Source organism: Octopus sinensis, linkage group LG1 (assembly GCF_006345805.1).
Source record: "Octopus sinensis linkage group LG1, ASM634580v1, whole genome shotgun sequence".
Lineage (NCBI taxonomy): Eukaryota > Metazoa > Mollusca > Cephalopoda > Octopoda > Octopodidae > Octopus > Octopus sinensis.
Window position 1 is genome coordinate 108,226,773 of NC_042997.1, and position 12,831 is coordinate 108,239,603.

At 39.6% G+C, this 12,831-nt stretch overlaps 1 protein-coding gene across 2 annotated transcripts in view; it reads left to right on the plus strand.

Moving 5' to 3' along the window:
* LOC115210633 (protein UBASH3A homolog) overlaps positions 1-12,831 on the plus strand; it is a 279,691-nt gene that overhangs the window by 125,927 nt on the left and 140,933 nt on the right. The gene's annotated exons all lie outside the window — the stretch shown is intronic.

A 12,831-nucleotide genomic window follows, 5' to 3' on the forward strand; every position in this document is an offset into this window, starting at 1 on the left:
CAAAAGTGACCGATAGAATAAGTAGTAGGCTTACAAAGAATAAATCTTGGGGTCAAATTGTTCGAGTAAACGTAGTGCCCCAGCATGGCCGCAGTCAAATGACTGAAACAAATAAAATAATAAAAGAATATATATATATATATATATATATATATGAGAGAGATAGAAAATGAGATGTTTGAGCATAAAATATATGCATATACACTCATTCACACATTAACGCTTAATCTTTAAACTCTAGTGCGGTAATATAATTAACTGTGTATAAAATGAAATAACTCCTTTAACTGCATGCTTGCCAAAAACACTGAAGAGCGTCGTGAAAATATAAGAGTTACTCCCCTTGAAATTTTGCTTCATCTCTGTTTACTTTTTTCAAAGATGGCGTCCTACTAACAGCAAAAAATTTTCTCTAATTGTAAGTCGACAATCGTTGATCGTGAAACCGGTACTTATTTAATTTGTAATGATGTAATATGTTCCTAATATCACCATAAATTTTATTATCCAGACCTTCTGTGACTCTTACATTTCTTTTCTTTTAGCAATAATAAATCTCTGAGCGAGATATAACAGTAGCTGCACGACATCGTGAAGTATATTTGCCACTTAAATGTAGCTAACCCTTAAGGGTGGATGCTACTGTAGCTTGTAGCCCCAGGAAGACACCTCCTCCAGTTGGCTATTGACACACTTACTATACCCTATCAGTATTTGCAAAGAGAAGCCATCCTTCCCATCTCCAACCTGACGTGATACACACGGACCCGAGTTTCTGAGTATTGACCCTTCATCAGCGTGTGACAATCACCGGTTGTCGATGTGAAGTGGTTCCCAATGCAAATATACAGTATACAGTCGTGCAGCTACTGTTTATACCTCGTTCAGAGATTTATTATTGCTTGTTTACACTTTTTCGAGATCAGTGACTTTTCGTCGCTGGGAAAAGGATATATGTATTTGAGAACCACTTCACATCGACAACCGGTGATTGTCACACGCTGACGACGGGTCAATACCCAGAAACTCGGGTCCGTGTGTATCACGTCAGGTTGGAGATGGGAAGGATGGCTTCCCTTTGCAAATACTAATAGGATATAGAAAGTGTGTCAATAGCCAGCTGGAGGAGGTGTCTTCCTGGGGCTACAAGCTACATTTAAGTGGCAAATATACTTCACGACAAGGTAGAAAATGCTAAAATAATTTTATCATGAAACACATTTTGTACCGGTTTCAGTCTTTTCGACTTTTTCAGCTAAGGGTAAAACAAGAAAAACAATTAAGTTGAAGAAAAAATTAAATTATATGTTTTGTAAATATTTCCATAGTCTTCAAATAGGTAGGACATTTTCCTCTTTTCTTTCTCTCTTTTGCTTTGTGAAGACTCGATAGGTGGCAGATCTGAAGAAACAATGTCTTTGAGTGCAAAGAAATGTTTTGTTCTGAAGTTTGATGGTTTGATGCCGACAAAAACGGACACAATTGCTATCATTAATGAAGAAATACTGAAAGAACTCAAGAAAATCAACACAGACCTGTTAACGTTTTTTAAGAAATTGGACTCGACACGTGAACCCAATCGGGAGAGCAATGAGGAAATCGATACGAAAAATACAACCTCCGAAATCGGCGAAAAACTTGGAAACCTATGTGAAACAATTAAAACATTCTTCTCAAACAACGCAAACCAAGGACCACCGAACGAGGAAACTTTATGGCATTTATACATTAACAGCATAGCAAATGAAAAACCACATAGTACCACAATGTAGCAAATCACTCGACGATAGAAAGTTCGCCTTTTGGAAGGTGATCCAAAACAACAACAAAGCGAATATATCAGAAAAATGGTTTAATCTGACTCTGTTAATGCCCCACCCCCCACCCCACCCCGCAAACTCCAGATCAAAGCCATTATAGATGAAGTTGCGGCACAAAGGCGCCTTAGGGAAGAATGGTACTGGAAAAAAATGGAAATAGAACTTCTAAAATTGAGGGCTCCGACAAATGAAGATAAAGTAAAATCCATTGATGAAGAGATCAACAAAATGACTCAAGGCCCCAACCTAGAGATCTCAAAACAATGGAAAATGATTGCGACAAAGAAGAACTGAAATCCCTCCCATACTGGGGAAAAAACGCCACTTGGTTTTCAAACTATGAAACTGTCTTTCAAACAGAATACGCTTCCAACAACCCTTTCCCAAAAATAAGAAAATCAAAACAAAACTCAAACACAATTTCACACCTATCTAAAAAAACAAAATCATCTCCCCTGCTGAAAAAAGAATACAAGACATAACCTTAGCTTCATAACCCACCCGCCAAACAACAACGGGGGTACACCAACAACAAAGATATAAGAAATCTCTACCCACAGGATAGACATTAGAACCCCCCACCAAGGGGATGCCAGCGTAATTTTTATTCCAACAATCTACTTAACAACCACGTACAACAAATCCATACCACACGAAATAATTACCAACGACGGCCCTCAAAAGTATCACATCCGAACATTGAATATAGAGACACTCTTTTCAATCGTCTTCCAAGAACCCGCACCATTAATCACGACAACAGGTAACTCCACCATAACAGGTGACAACTACATAACAGCAATCATTTTTTTAGACCCAGTACACAAACACAGAGATACAAGATAGCACCGAACATAAAAGAGAACCCAGAAGGGATAAGTCATCTAACTCTCAAAGAACTAACACCAGACCAAATCAAAATACTCTGCAAAGGGCTCAAATTTACACCCACCCACCCCAGTGCCCCAACTACAACGAAATGAAATAAGACGTTGCGAAATTCTGTAGAAACTTACGACTCGCCGAAGAACTATATGACGTACAACGAGGACGAATCATTAGCCAGAAATAAAAGTAACTACACCCCATCAAAAGGTAAGAACAAAATTATTGACCATTTCTGAGAACACATTACGAATTACACATATCAACCCATACACAAACAAAAATACAAACCAAACTTCAGCAAAAAAAGAATGTTTAGCTCAGCTAAACAGATTAAAGGATGATAAAGCAATAACAATAAAAGAGGCTGATAAAAGGAGTGCAGTAGTCTTAATGGACACGCGCTGTTATATAACCCTAGTACTATCCATATTAGAAGATACAACATATTATGAAAAGGTCCAACACTACAGTCAGCAGAAAATAATGAGAAACCTAAAACCCATGTTAAACCTATACAGAGAAGGGCTCACCGACATGGAATACGACTATATGACAAACTCCAAAAGTAAATCCAGTCAATTTTACGGCATTCCCAAGATACATAAAAGGGAAAAAATAAGCAACGCATGCAGGGAAGCCACAACATAATAGTCAAGGTACCTACACCCGATGATCTCAAATTAAGACCCATAATAGTAGGCCCAACATGCGAAACTTACCACCTCGGCAACTTTTGAGATACCCTCTTAAAACCATTCCTCAAGCATACCAAAAGCTATATAAGTGACGACCTAGATATACTCAACTACCTCCCTGAAACAATCAATAAAAAACCCTACAAGTATCCTTTGATGTATTCAACCTCTATTCTAATATCCCCCACAGCCTAGGAATAGAGGCAATCCAATTCTGGTTAGAGAATTACTCCAATGACCTCCCACACCGAATCAAATTGAATTCGTAATAGAAGGGCTAAAATTCATCTTGGAGCATAACTTCGTATTCAATGACAACTTCTATCAACTGAAATCGAGGACTGTGACAGGTACGAGAATGGCCCCTCCCTTTGCTAACCTAATCATGGGGTACTTAGGAATCACTCTTTATTGTAAAGTACTAGCAAAATACGGAATCCCCTTCTCCCTTTACATAGCAAATAACTGGAAGAGATATTTAGATGACTGCCTCATTCTTTGGCATGAAAGTACAGAGGGACTTCAAGAATTTCAAGCACTTCTGAATGGACGTGACATAAACATTCAATTTATGATGGAATATAGCCATCAACAACTTCCATTCCTCGACATCGTCATTAAGAAACAGACACATACTATAAGCCCACGAACTTCAAGTAATATCTACCGTTCAACTCATGCCACCCTAGACACACTAGAATGAATATCCCTTTCAGCCTGGCAAAAAGGATTTGCACGATAATGTCTAATACACGACTACATGAGCTAAAAGATACACTCGTCAGCAGGAATTACCCACCATCACTAACTGATATAGGTTTTTAACGTGCCCTACAACTCGACATCTACGAACTCAGACATATCAAACTAAAGAATGAATTACAACCTATAGCCTTATAATACATGTCCACACACAAACCCCTAAACAATTAGGCCTTCGACACCATCCTCCAGAACATTCATTTACTAAAAAGGGGCCATAGAATGAATCAAATCCTCCAAACGCACACCATCATAAAGAGCAAAAGACAGCCCAAGTCAATGAAAAGTTTTCTAACACAAGCCCAAGTACACTTGTCGACAATATCGAAACCGTCATTAAAAAAAATGCAGAAGACCTAACTGTGGTATATGCGTCAACCTAATTGAGGGGTCGGAGCTCTTCAAACAGGGTCAACATTTTACAGTGAAAAACAACTTCACATGTGCTTCAGAAAACCTAATATATGTGTTAACTTGCTCAGGGTGTTGTGAGCAATACATTGGTTAGACTAAAAACAGTCTACGCCAGAGGATGACCGTACATAGATTCCAGATTAAAATACGGGAATAAAGAAAAATAGCATTAAGTGAAAACATCGACATTTGCACCACTAATGAACAACCCAACTTTAGAATTTTTCCCTCCATAAATTTAGGGACAAGGCAACCTATAATCAGCGCATTAGCAAAGAAACATATTTTATCGAAATCTCTTTTGAACACTTCCACCACATATGACACGACTACGAGGATCTTAGACTAATACCAACACAAATATTAAAATCGATAGATATATACGTTGATTTTGCTAAAGCCTTCAACTCTGTGCCACACAAACGACTCATGGTAAAATCTCTGCTATGGGTGTGAAGAATGATCTCTATAATTGGCTGAAGTCCTTCATTCTCGGTTGGAAAGAGATAGTTACGGTTCTAGGACATTATTCTTCACCCTACAAGATGACTTCTGGTGCACCACAGGGATCCTTTCTTGGACTCCTACTGTTTGTTACATATATTAATGATATAGATGCCAACTTGATGAATGTTACAGTGCTGAAATATGCAGATGACATCAAGCTGTACCTCGAAATAAAAAGAACAGATCCTATTTGCTATAGATCTTTCCTGCAATCAGACCTGGATACAATGCAGCAATGGATCTCTGACTGGCAACTCAACCTAGCTGTGGACAAGTGCAGCACCATGAATTTTGGGAGGGAAAATCCAGTCTTTACATACTCTCTCTCAGCAACACCAATCTCAAGAAGTCTTCTAGCGGACGTGAGAATGTAAACAACGATCTGCGTTGGACAAACCACGTCTCTAAGATTGTCCAGAAGGCTGAGGGAGAAGTGGGGTGCTAGCATCACTCAGTGAAACCTTTGTCAGCCGCTCTCCACCTATCTATTTAATATTGAATACGACAATGGTACATCCGCACCTGGAATTTGCATCACCAGTCTGGAACCCCTATCTTGCTCAGCATATAAATCTCCTGGAAACTGTTCAGAAACGTGCAACAAAACGAATACCCGCCGTCAGACATTTACCATACTCTGAAAGTCTTGCTTCCCTGGGCATGGATACATTGAAGCTCAGATGTCTAGTAACCAACTTGGTTGACACCCACAAGACTATCCACCATCTTTCCAACAACAACCTTGGGCACCTTTTTGAATTCCATGACAAACACTCGCGAACATGCTTATAAAATCAACAAAAGAAAAAAAACAACACAGCACCCATGACTTTCGGAAACATTTTTTTCCTGCTCAGAATTGAAGCATGGAATAAACTGCCTGCATCAGTTGTTAGCTTTCGAGACACCACATCCTTCAAAACTTCCATCATTCCTGAAATCCGCCAACAGTACACCTGATGGCCTTTCTTTTTCTTTTTTCTATTTTGGAGTACATCTGAGTACTGTATACAACAATTTCTTTCATTATATCATGAAGAACAGTCACTACCCATGAATTTATTTAGACCAGTTCCTACCACAGCTGCTACAACAACAACAGGACACTTTTAGGTCACTTGGTCGTTAAAGTAGATTCTACGGACAGCTCTACTACTGTGTCATACCATTCCTGTCTTCTTCTTCTTCTTCTTCTTCTTCTTCTTCTTCTTCTTCTTCTTCTTCTTCTTCTTCTTCTTCTTCTCTTCTTCTTCTTCTTCTTCTTCTTCCTCAGCTGCTGCTTAAACCATCAAACTTCAGAACAATACATTTCTTTGCACCCATAACCATTATTTCTTCAGATCTGCCCCTAACTACCGAGCCTTCACAAAGGAAAAGAGAGAAAGAAGGAAGGAAAATGTCCTACCTATTTGAAGACTATGGAAATATTTACAAAACATTTCATTTATTTGAGTTGAAGAAGTCAAAAAGACTGAAACCGGTACAAAATGCATTTCATGATAAAATTATTTTAGCATTTTCTACCTTGTCTTATTTTCCTTATACATATCAACTTGTGTGTCACTTTTCAACCTTACATACATATATGTATGTATGTATGTATGTATGTATGTATGTATGTATGTATGTATGTATGTATGTATGTATGTATGTATGTATGTATGCATGTATAAATGCATATATGTATGTATAAATATATGTGTGAGTGTGTATATATATATGTGTGTGTATGTGTGTCTGTCTGTCTGTGTTTGACTCCTACCACCGCATGACAACCAGCGTTGGTGTGTTTACGTCCCCGTAACTCTACGGTTGGGCAAAAGGAACCGATAGTACCAGGCTTTAGAAAAAAGTTCTGAAGTCGATTCATTCGACTAAAAATTCCTCAACGTATAACTCCAGCATGGCCGCAGTCTTATGACTGAAACAAGTAAAAGATAAAAGTGGGCATATTTTAAAAATTTACCTGCATAAAGTTGACACACAAAGGTGATTATTAATGTAGAATGTGGAAACAGATTGTTATGGCATTCTGTGTGAACAAAATGAGACGTCAGCCCCCATTAATATAATGTCAAATAGAAGCTGGACTCATAAAAAATTCTGTTTCTGAACGCTACAAACTGAGGACCCCCTTTTTTTTAATTTCTTTTCTCTTCCTCTGACTACTGGTTTTCCCCTGTTTTCGTTTGTATACATTTACATTTAGTCCGTACGATGTTAAATGTTCTTCATACGACTGATAATTATCGCATTGTCCTACTGCACTCACTCCCAAAATTTAAAAGGCAACGGAGACAGCCATTATTAACTACCATTTCCTCCAGCACATTTACCCCTATTTCTTCTTCCCTTTCTCCCCCTCTCAATCTCTCCTTCTCTCTCCCTCTTTCTCTCGCTGTTTATTTTTAATGACCACCAGTAGAAATCCCTCGCGCACTAATCCAATGGAGACCGCCTCCCCTATGTCGTACAGAAATTTAACGAAAGAAATACTGTTGCCATCGACTTCGGTAAAACTTTGCGTCGTGTCTAGCATACAGATCTGGGATCGAAACTGTCAGGCTATGGAGTCGATCTGCTTCACACACACACACACACACACACACACACACACACACACACACACACACACACAAACACACACACAAACACACACACACACACACACACAAACAAACAAACAAAAGGACGTTGAGAACGATCAAGTATCCTGAAACCAACTTTGTTGAGGGAAATCAGTAATAACATTAGGGAACGGTACCAACCACAGCCAAAAGAACAAGACTTTCACCATTTCGGTTAAGAATATAAAAAAAAAAATGCACGCTGTTATATTTACCAATTTTAACACATTACTAGCAATATCACCCGGCGTTGCTCGGGTTTGTTTCGACTCTTTAGAATTGGAATTTTTGAAAAGTAAAAATTTTGCATTGTGTAGCTTGTTATTCTCTTTAAGTGAACATTTTTCTGGTTGAAATACACCGAAAAATGGCGACACAGCAGACAAACAATAGTAAAAAAATAGGGATTTTCATAAAAAAAAAGTACCTTTTTGATGTAAATAATTTTTGGTCTTAACATGGTCCGATTTGAATTTTATCTTCTACGAAAGGAAGAGCAAGCCTTCTTCTATCATACTCTCAATTTTGGTCATCTTGCGCCGCAGGGTCTCAGAGGAGATAGTGTTAGATGAAGGCTACCAAACCTGCCACACACAGACAACTTCAGCTTTATATAGAGAGAAATTATATGAAACACTGGATTTCACTAAAAATTTTAATACCATAAATGATAATGATATTGAAGCGATAATGAATACCTGGAAGACTCTGCGTTTCGATAAGAAGTTTGCTTGGGTTCGAAGATTGTTCAGTTTCTTTTGTGGAAACATGAGGTCGTTCGGCGGCCCTGAAATATGTGATCTTATACGACACCTTTTCATATATAAGAACTTCACTTCAACATAGTTTGATCGTTACAGTGCTGACGGGTTACCGATCTCTATTTATGCAAATAAGCACGCACCAGACACAAAGCAAAGATATCCAAGCATTCAATTCATTCAGCCATATAAGGCGTTGAGCTGGCAGAAACGTTAGCACGCCGGGCGAAATGCGTAGCCGTATTTCGTCTGCCGTTATGTTCTGAGTTCAAATTCTGCCGAGGTCGACTTTGCCTTTCATCCTTTCGGGGTTGATAAATTAAGTATCAGTTACGCACTAGAGTCGATGTAATCGACTTAATCCCTTTGTCTGTCCTTGTTTGTCCCTTCTATGTTTAGCCCCTTGTGGGTAGTAAAGAAATAAATTCATTCAGCCATAGCCAGAAACGAACTCTTGTTGTTCCTAGATGCCACCCCAGAGTTAAACAATACATATAATACCAACCATTTAGAAAATTTAGTAAAAAACATTTCACATGAACACAGGATTATACCACCCAGATTTTAAAAAAGAACTTTATCAATAACAGAAGTAGAAGGATTTAAAATCTGTCCTCTTCTGAAATGATTCTTATTATAGCATTATCTTTGAAGCGAGTGGATAACAAAGATTAGGTTAGGATCCCAACAAAAATTAAGAAGGAAATAAGAAAAGGCGACTTTGAAGGGTGGAAAGCTGGCAGAAACGTTAGAACGCCCGGGTGAAATGCTTAGCGAAATGCTTTACGTTCTGAGTTCAAATTCCGCCGAGGTCGAGTTTGCCTTTCATCCTTTCGGAGTCGATAAATTAAGTACCAGTTGCATACTGAGGTCGATCTAATCAATTGGGCCCCTCCCCCAAAATGTCAGGCCTTGCGCCTAGAGTAAAAAAGAAAAGAATATTATCTGGCTTGCACTGTTCTGTTCACTAACATTTAAATCTAGGAGTTTAATCTAGGAGACCTTATATATGAAACTGTGCAACAAATACCACCTTCAAGTAAGTGTTATCTGTGCCACTCAGAGAAAGGAACTTATATCTCTTGTCTACCATATGCACTAGGACAGATTTCTCATGTAACAAGACCAGTGCATGCCTTCTAAATCCGAACCTCAGCACTGTTCGAACATCACAGTAGTATAACAGAAGAAAATGATTTACATGTCATGTTTCTTCCTTCGGGGACCACATTGATAAGCAAAATAGAACACGACTCGCGAGTTATATATATATATATATATATATATTGAAAGAACAAGTTTTTAACTATTGGAAAATCAAGGATTTATTGAGATGGCAATAACAGATGTAACCTATGCATTGCTGAGAGAATACAGATATGACCAAAAATCACTACAATTAGGGATACATATTAATGCTAAGTTTGAGACCTTTAGTAAATAATAAATTTATCTTACGTGACGAGGACACAGTCACCCAGGATATAATATTGTATTTATGCAAGTGTTAGAAAGCAAGAGCCCCAAAGTAGAGGGTCTGGATATGCGGATAACGTCTAGCGCTACATTTCCAACTTTACAAAACTTTACTTTGATTTTAGTGACAACACAAAAAAAATTGTAAAATTGGCGAAAAGGAATGCTACAGGATGACCTGACGGATTTAAATTTATATTATAATTGTAATGATAGCATGTTCATCGGTATTTTCCTTCTAAACTACTACAGAACATAATTTTGAAAGTGGAAAGATGTGTATACACACCTTTGGATATATGGATGTCAGAATACATACATACATACATACATACATACATACATACATACATACATACATACATACATACATACACACATACATACACGTATGCCTTGCATACGTTGCTGAGGTCTCCGGCATTCATTCATGGTCATTGGTGAAGGTCCTAGTTGGTCGCCCCACAGGAACAGAGTCACCTGCGGATGAACTTCCCGAAGCGCGAATGGCAATTGCTAACTGCTGTCCTCCTCCTGTTGCCGTTTGACTTGTAGCAATGGCTTACGACCGGGAAACGTCGCTCCCTGTGTTGCGTCGACGCAGAAGGCGAGGGCCAGATTGTTCTCTCCGTTTTGTTGTCCAGTTCTGTCTCTCCAGTCTACGGTGTTCAATAGAGTGCAAACGTGGACCGTATGATATGGAGGACAGGTCGTTGTCCATGCAACAGCAGCATGCGCGCCGCCCTAGGGTGAAGGTGCCTGGCTTAGTGGGTTGAGTATTCAGCTCACAATCGTAAGGTCATGAGTTCGATTTTCAGCAGCGCGTTGTATCCTTGAGCAAGACACTTTATTTCACTTTATTGCTCCAGTCCCTTCAGCTGGCAAAAACGAGTTGTAATCCAAAGGGACAGCCTCGTCACACTGTGTCACACTGAATCTCTCTGAGAATTACGATTAGGGTACGCGTATCTGTGGAGTACTCAGCCACTTGCACGTTAATTTCACGAGTCGGCTGTTCTGTTGATCGGATCAAGTGGAACCCTCGTCGCCGTAACCGATGAAGAGACAGGTTTTTTTTTTCTTTTTTTTAAGGTCTCCTCCCCTTTTTTTATGGCTCCAAAAGGACACCAGAAACTTATACAATGTGACACCAGTGAGCATCGCAGGAGTTGCCTAAACACGGTTGTAGATGACATTGAACCGTTTCAGCGGCACCGACTCCCGATTTTTCCCACAGGGTTTACTTCCGAAGCCTTTGCCATAGTTGGGTATGGCTGCAAGGCAGCGGAGGTTTGGAATCAGAGTTTTCCTTACCCTACACGGGCTACACTGCCCCCACTCACACGCGCACACATTCACCCCCGGCTAACGGGCTCCATTTTCTCGACTGACTTGATAATTAAGCCATAACAGGGGTCCTGATAAGGGATACGATTCTGGATCAGAGAAGACCTGCGAACATTAGCGGTTAAGACGTGGTTTCACACTCCACTTCAAAACCCTGGAACTCCCGAACAAGGGCCTCAGTACCGGATACTATTTAAAGTCATACCCATACCTTGTTTCAGCCATTAAGACTGCGGCCATGCTGGGGCATCACCTTGAAGGGTTTTAATCGATTAAATCGACAACTAAGATTTGTTTTTTTTAAAGTCTGATACTTATTCTATCGGCTTCATTTACTGAACCGCTAAGTTACGGGGACGTAAAGAAACCAGCACCGGTCATCAGGTGGTGTAGGAGAAACACACACACACACACACGCACGCACGCACACACACACACACATATACACACACGCGCGCGCGCGCCCGCGCGCACACACACACATATATATATATTTATTTATATACTATATATGCAACGGGCTTCTTTTAGTTTCCATCTTCCAAATCCACTCACAAGGCTTTGGTCGACCCGAGACTATAGTACAAGACACTTGCCCAAGGTGAACCCGGGACCATTTGGTTGGGAAGCAAGCTTCTTATACACACATACATACATACATACATACATACACACATACATACATACATACACGTGAGAGAGAGAGAGAGAGAGAGAGAGAGTGTGTGTGTGCACGAATTTCTGTAGGTTTATAGATGAACACTTTATGATTGTTTGAGATGAATAAACGGAAACAGGAAAAATCAAGCATCCTTGCCCTGTGATCATTGGGAAACTGAGGGTTGTTAGTTTTAATTATACTTGATAAGGATTTTTAAAAATTACATTTTGTCGCTGCATGTTTATATATTAATATTTATGTCCCTACAGACATAACACGTCAGGAACTTCTATATAGTCGTTCGACCTGCCAGTAATCACAACCAAATTCCTTTTAAAATCACACTGTAGTGTCTTGGAAAATGTTGTCCCAACTATACCTTTAATTACAAATCTGCTAAAGGCGGCGAGCTGCCAGAAACGTTAGCACGCCGGGCGAGATGCTTAGCGGTATTTCGTCTGCCGTTACGTTCTGAGTTCAAATTTCGCCAAGGTTGACTTTGCCTTTCATCCTGTCGGAATCGATAAATTAAGTACCAGTTGCGTTCTAGGGTCGATGTAATCGGCTTAATCGCTTTGTCTTTCCTTCTTTGTCTTCTCTGTGTGTAGCCTCTTGTGGTTAGTAAAGATATCAATTACAAATCTGTTAAGTGAAGTATGGACTGGCACTAAATACGCGTGTGTTTATGGACACGAAGCTGGTGGGAAGACGATGCCAGTTGCCAGGTCTACCTCCATTCAGTTGCCAGGTCTACCTCCATTCAGTTGCCAGGTCTACGGCCACTCAGTTGCCTTCGTGCTGTAGCACAAAGCTGGGAGTTAAGAATCGACCTGGAGAAGAGTTGATGGATGCCTGAAACTGTCGCCTCGACAT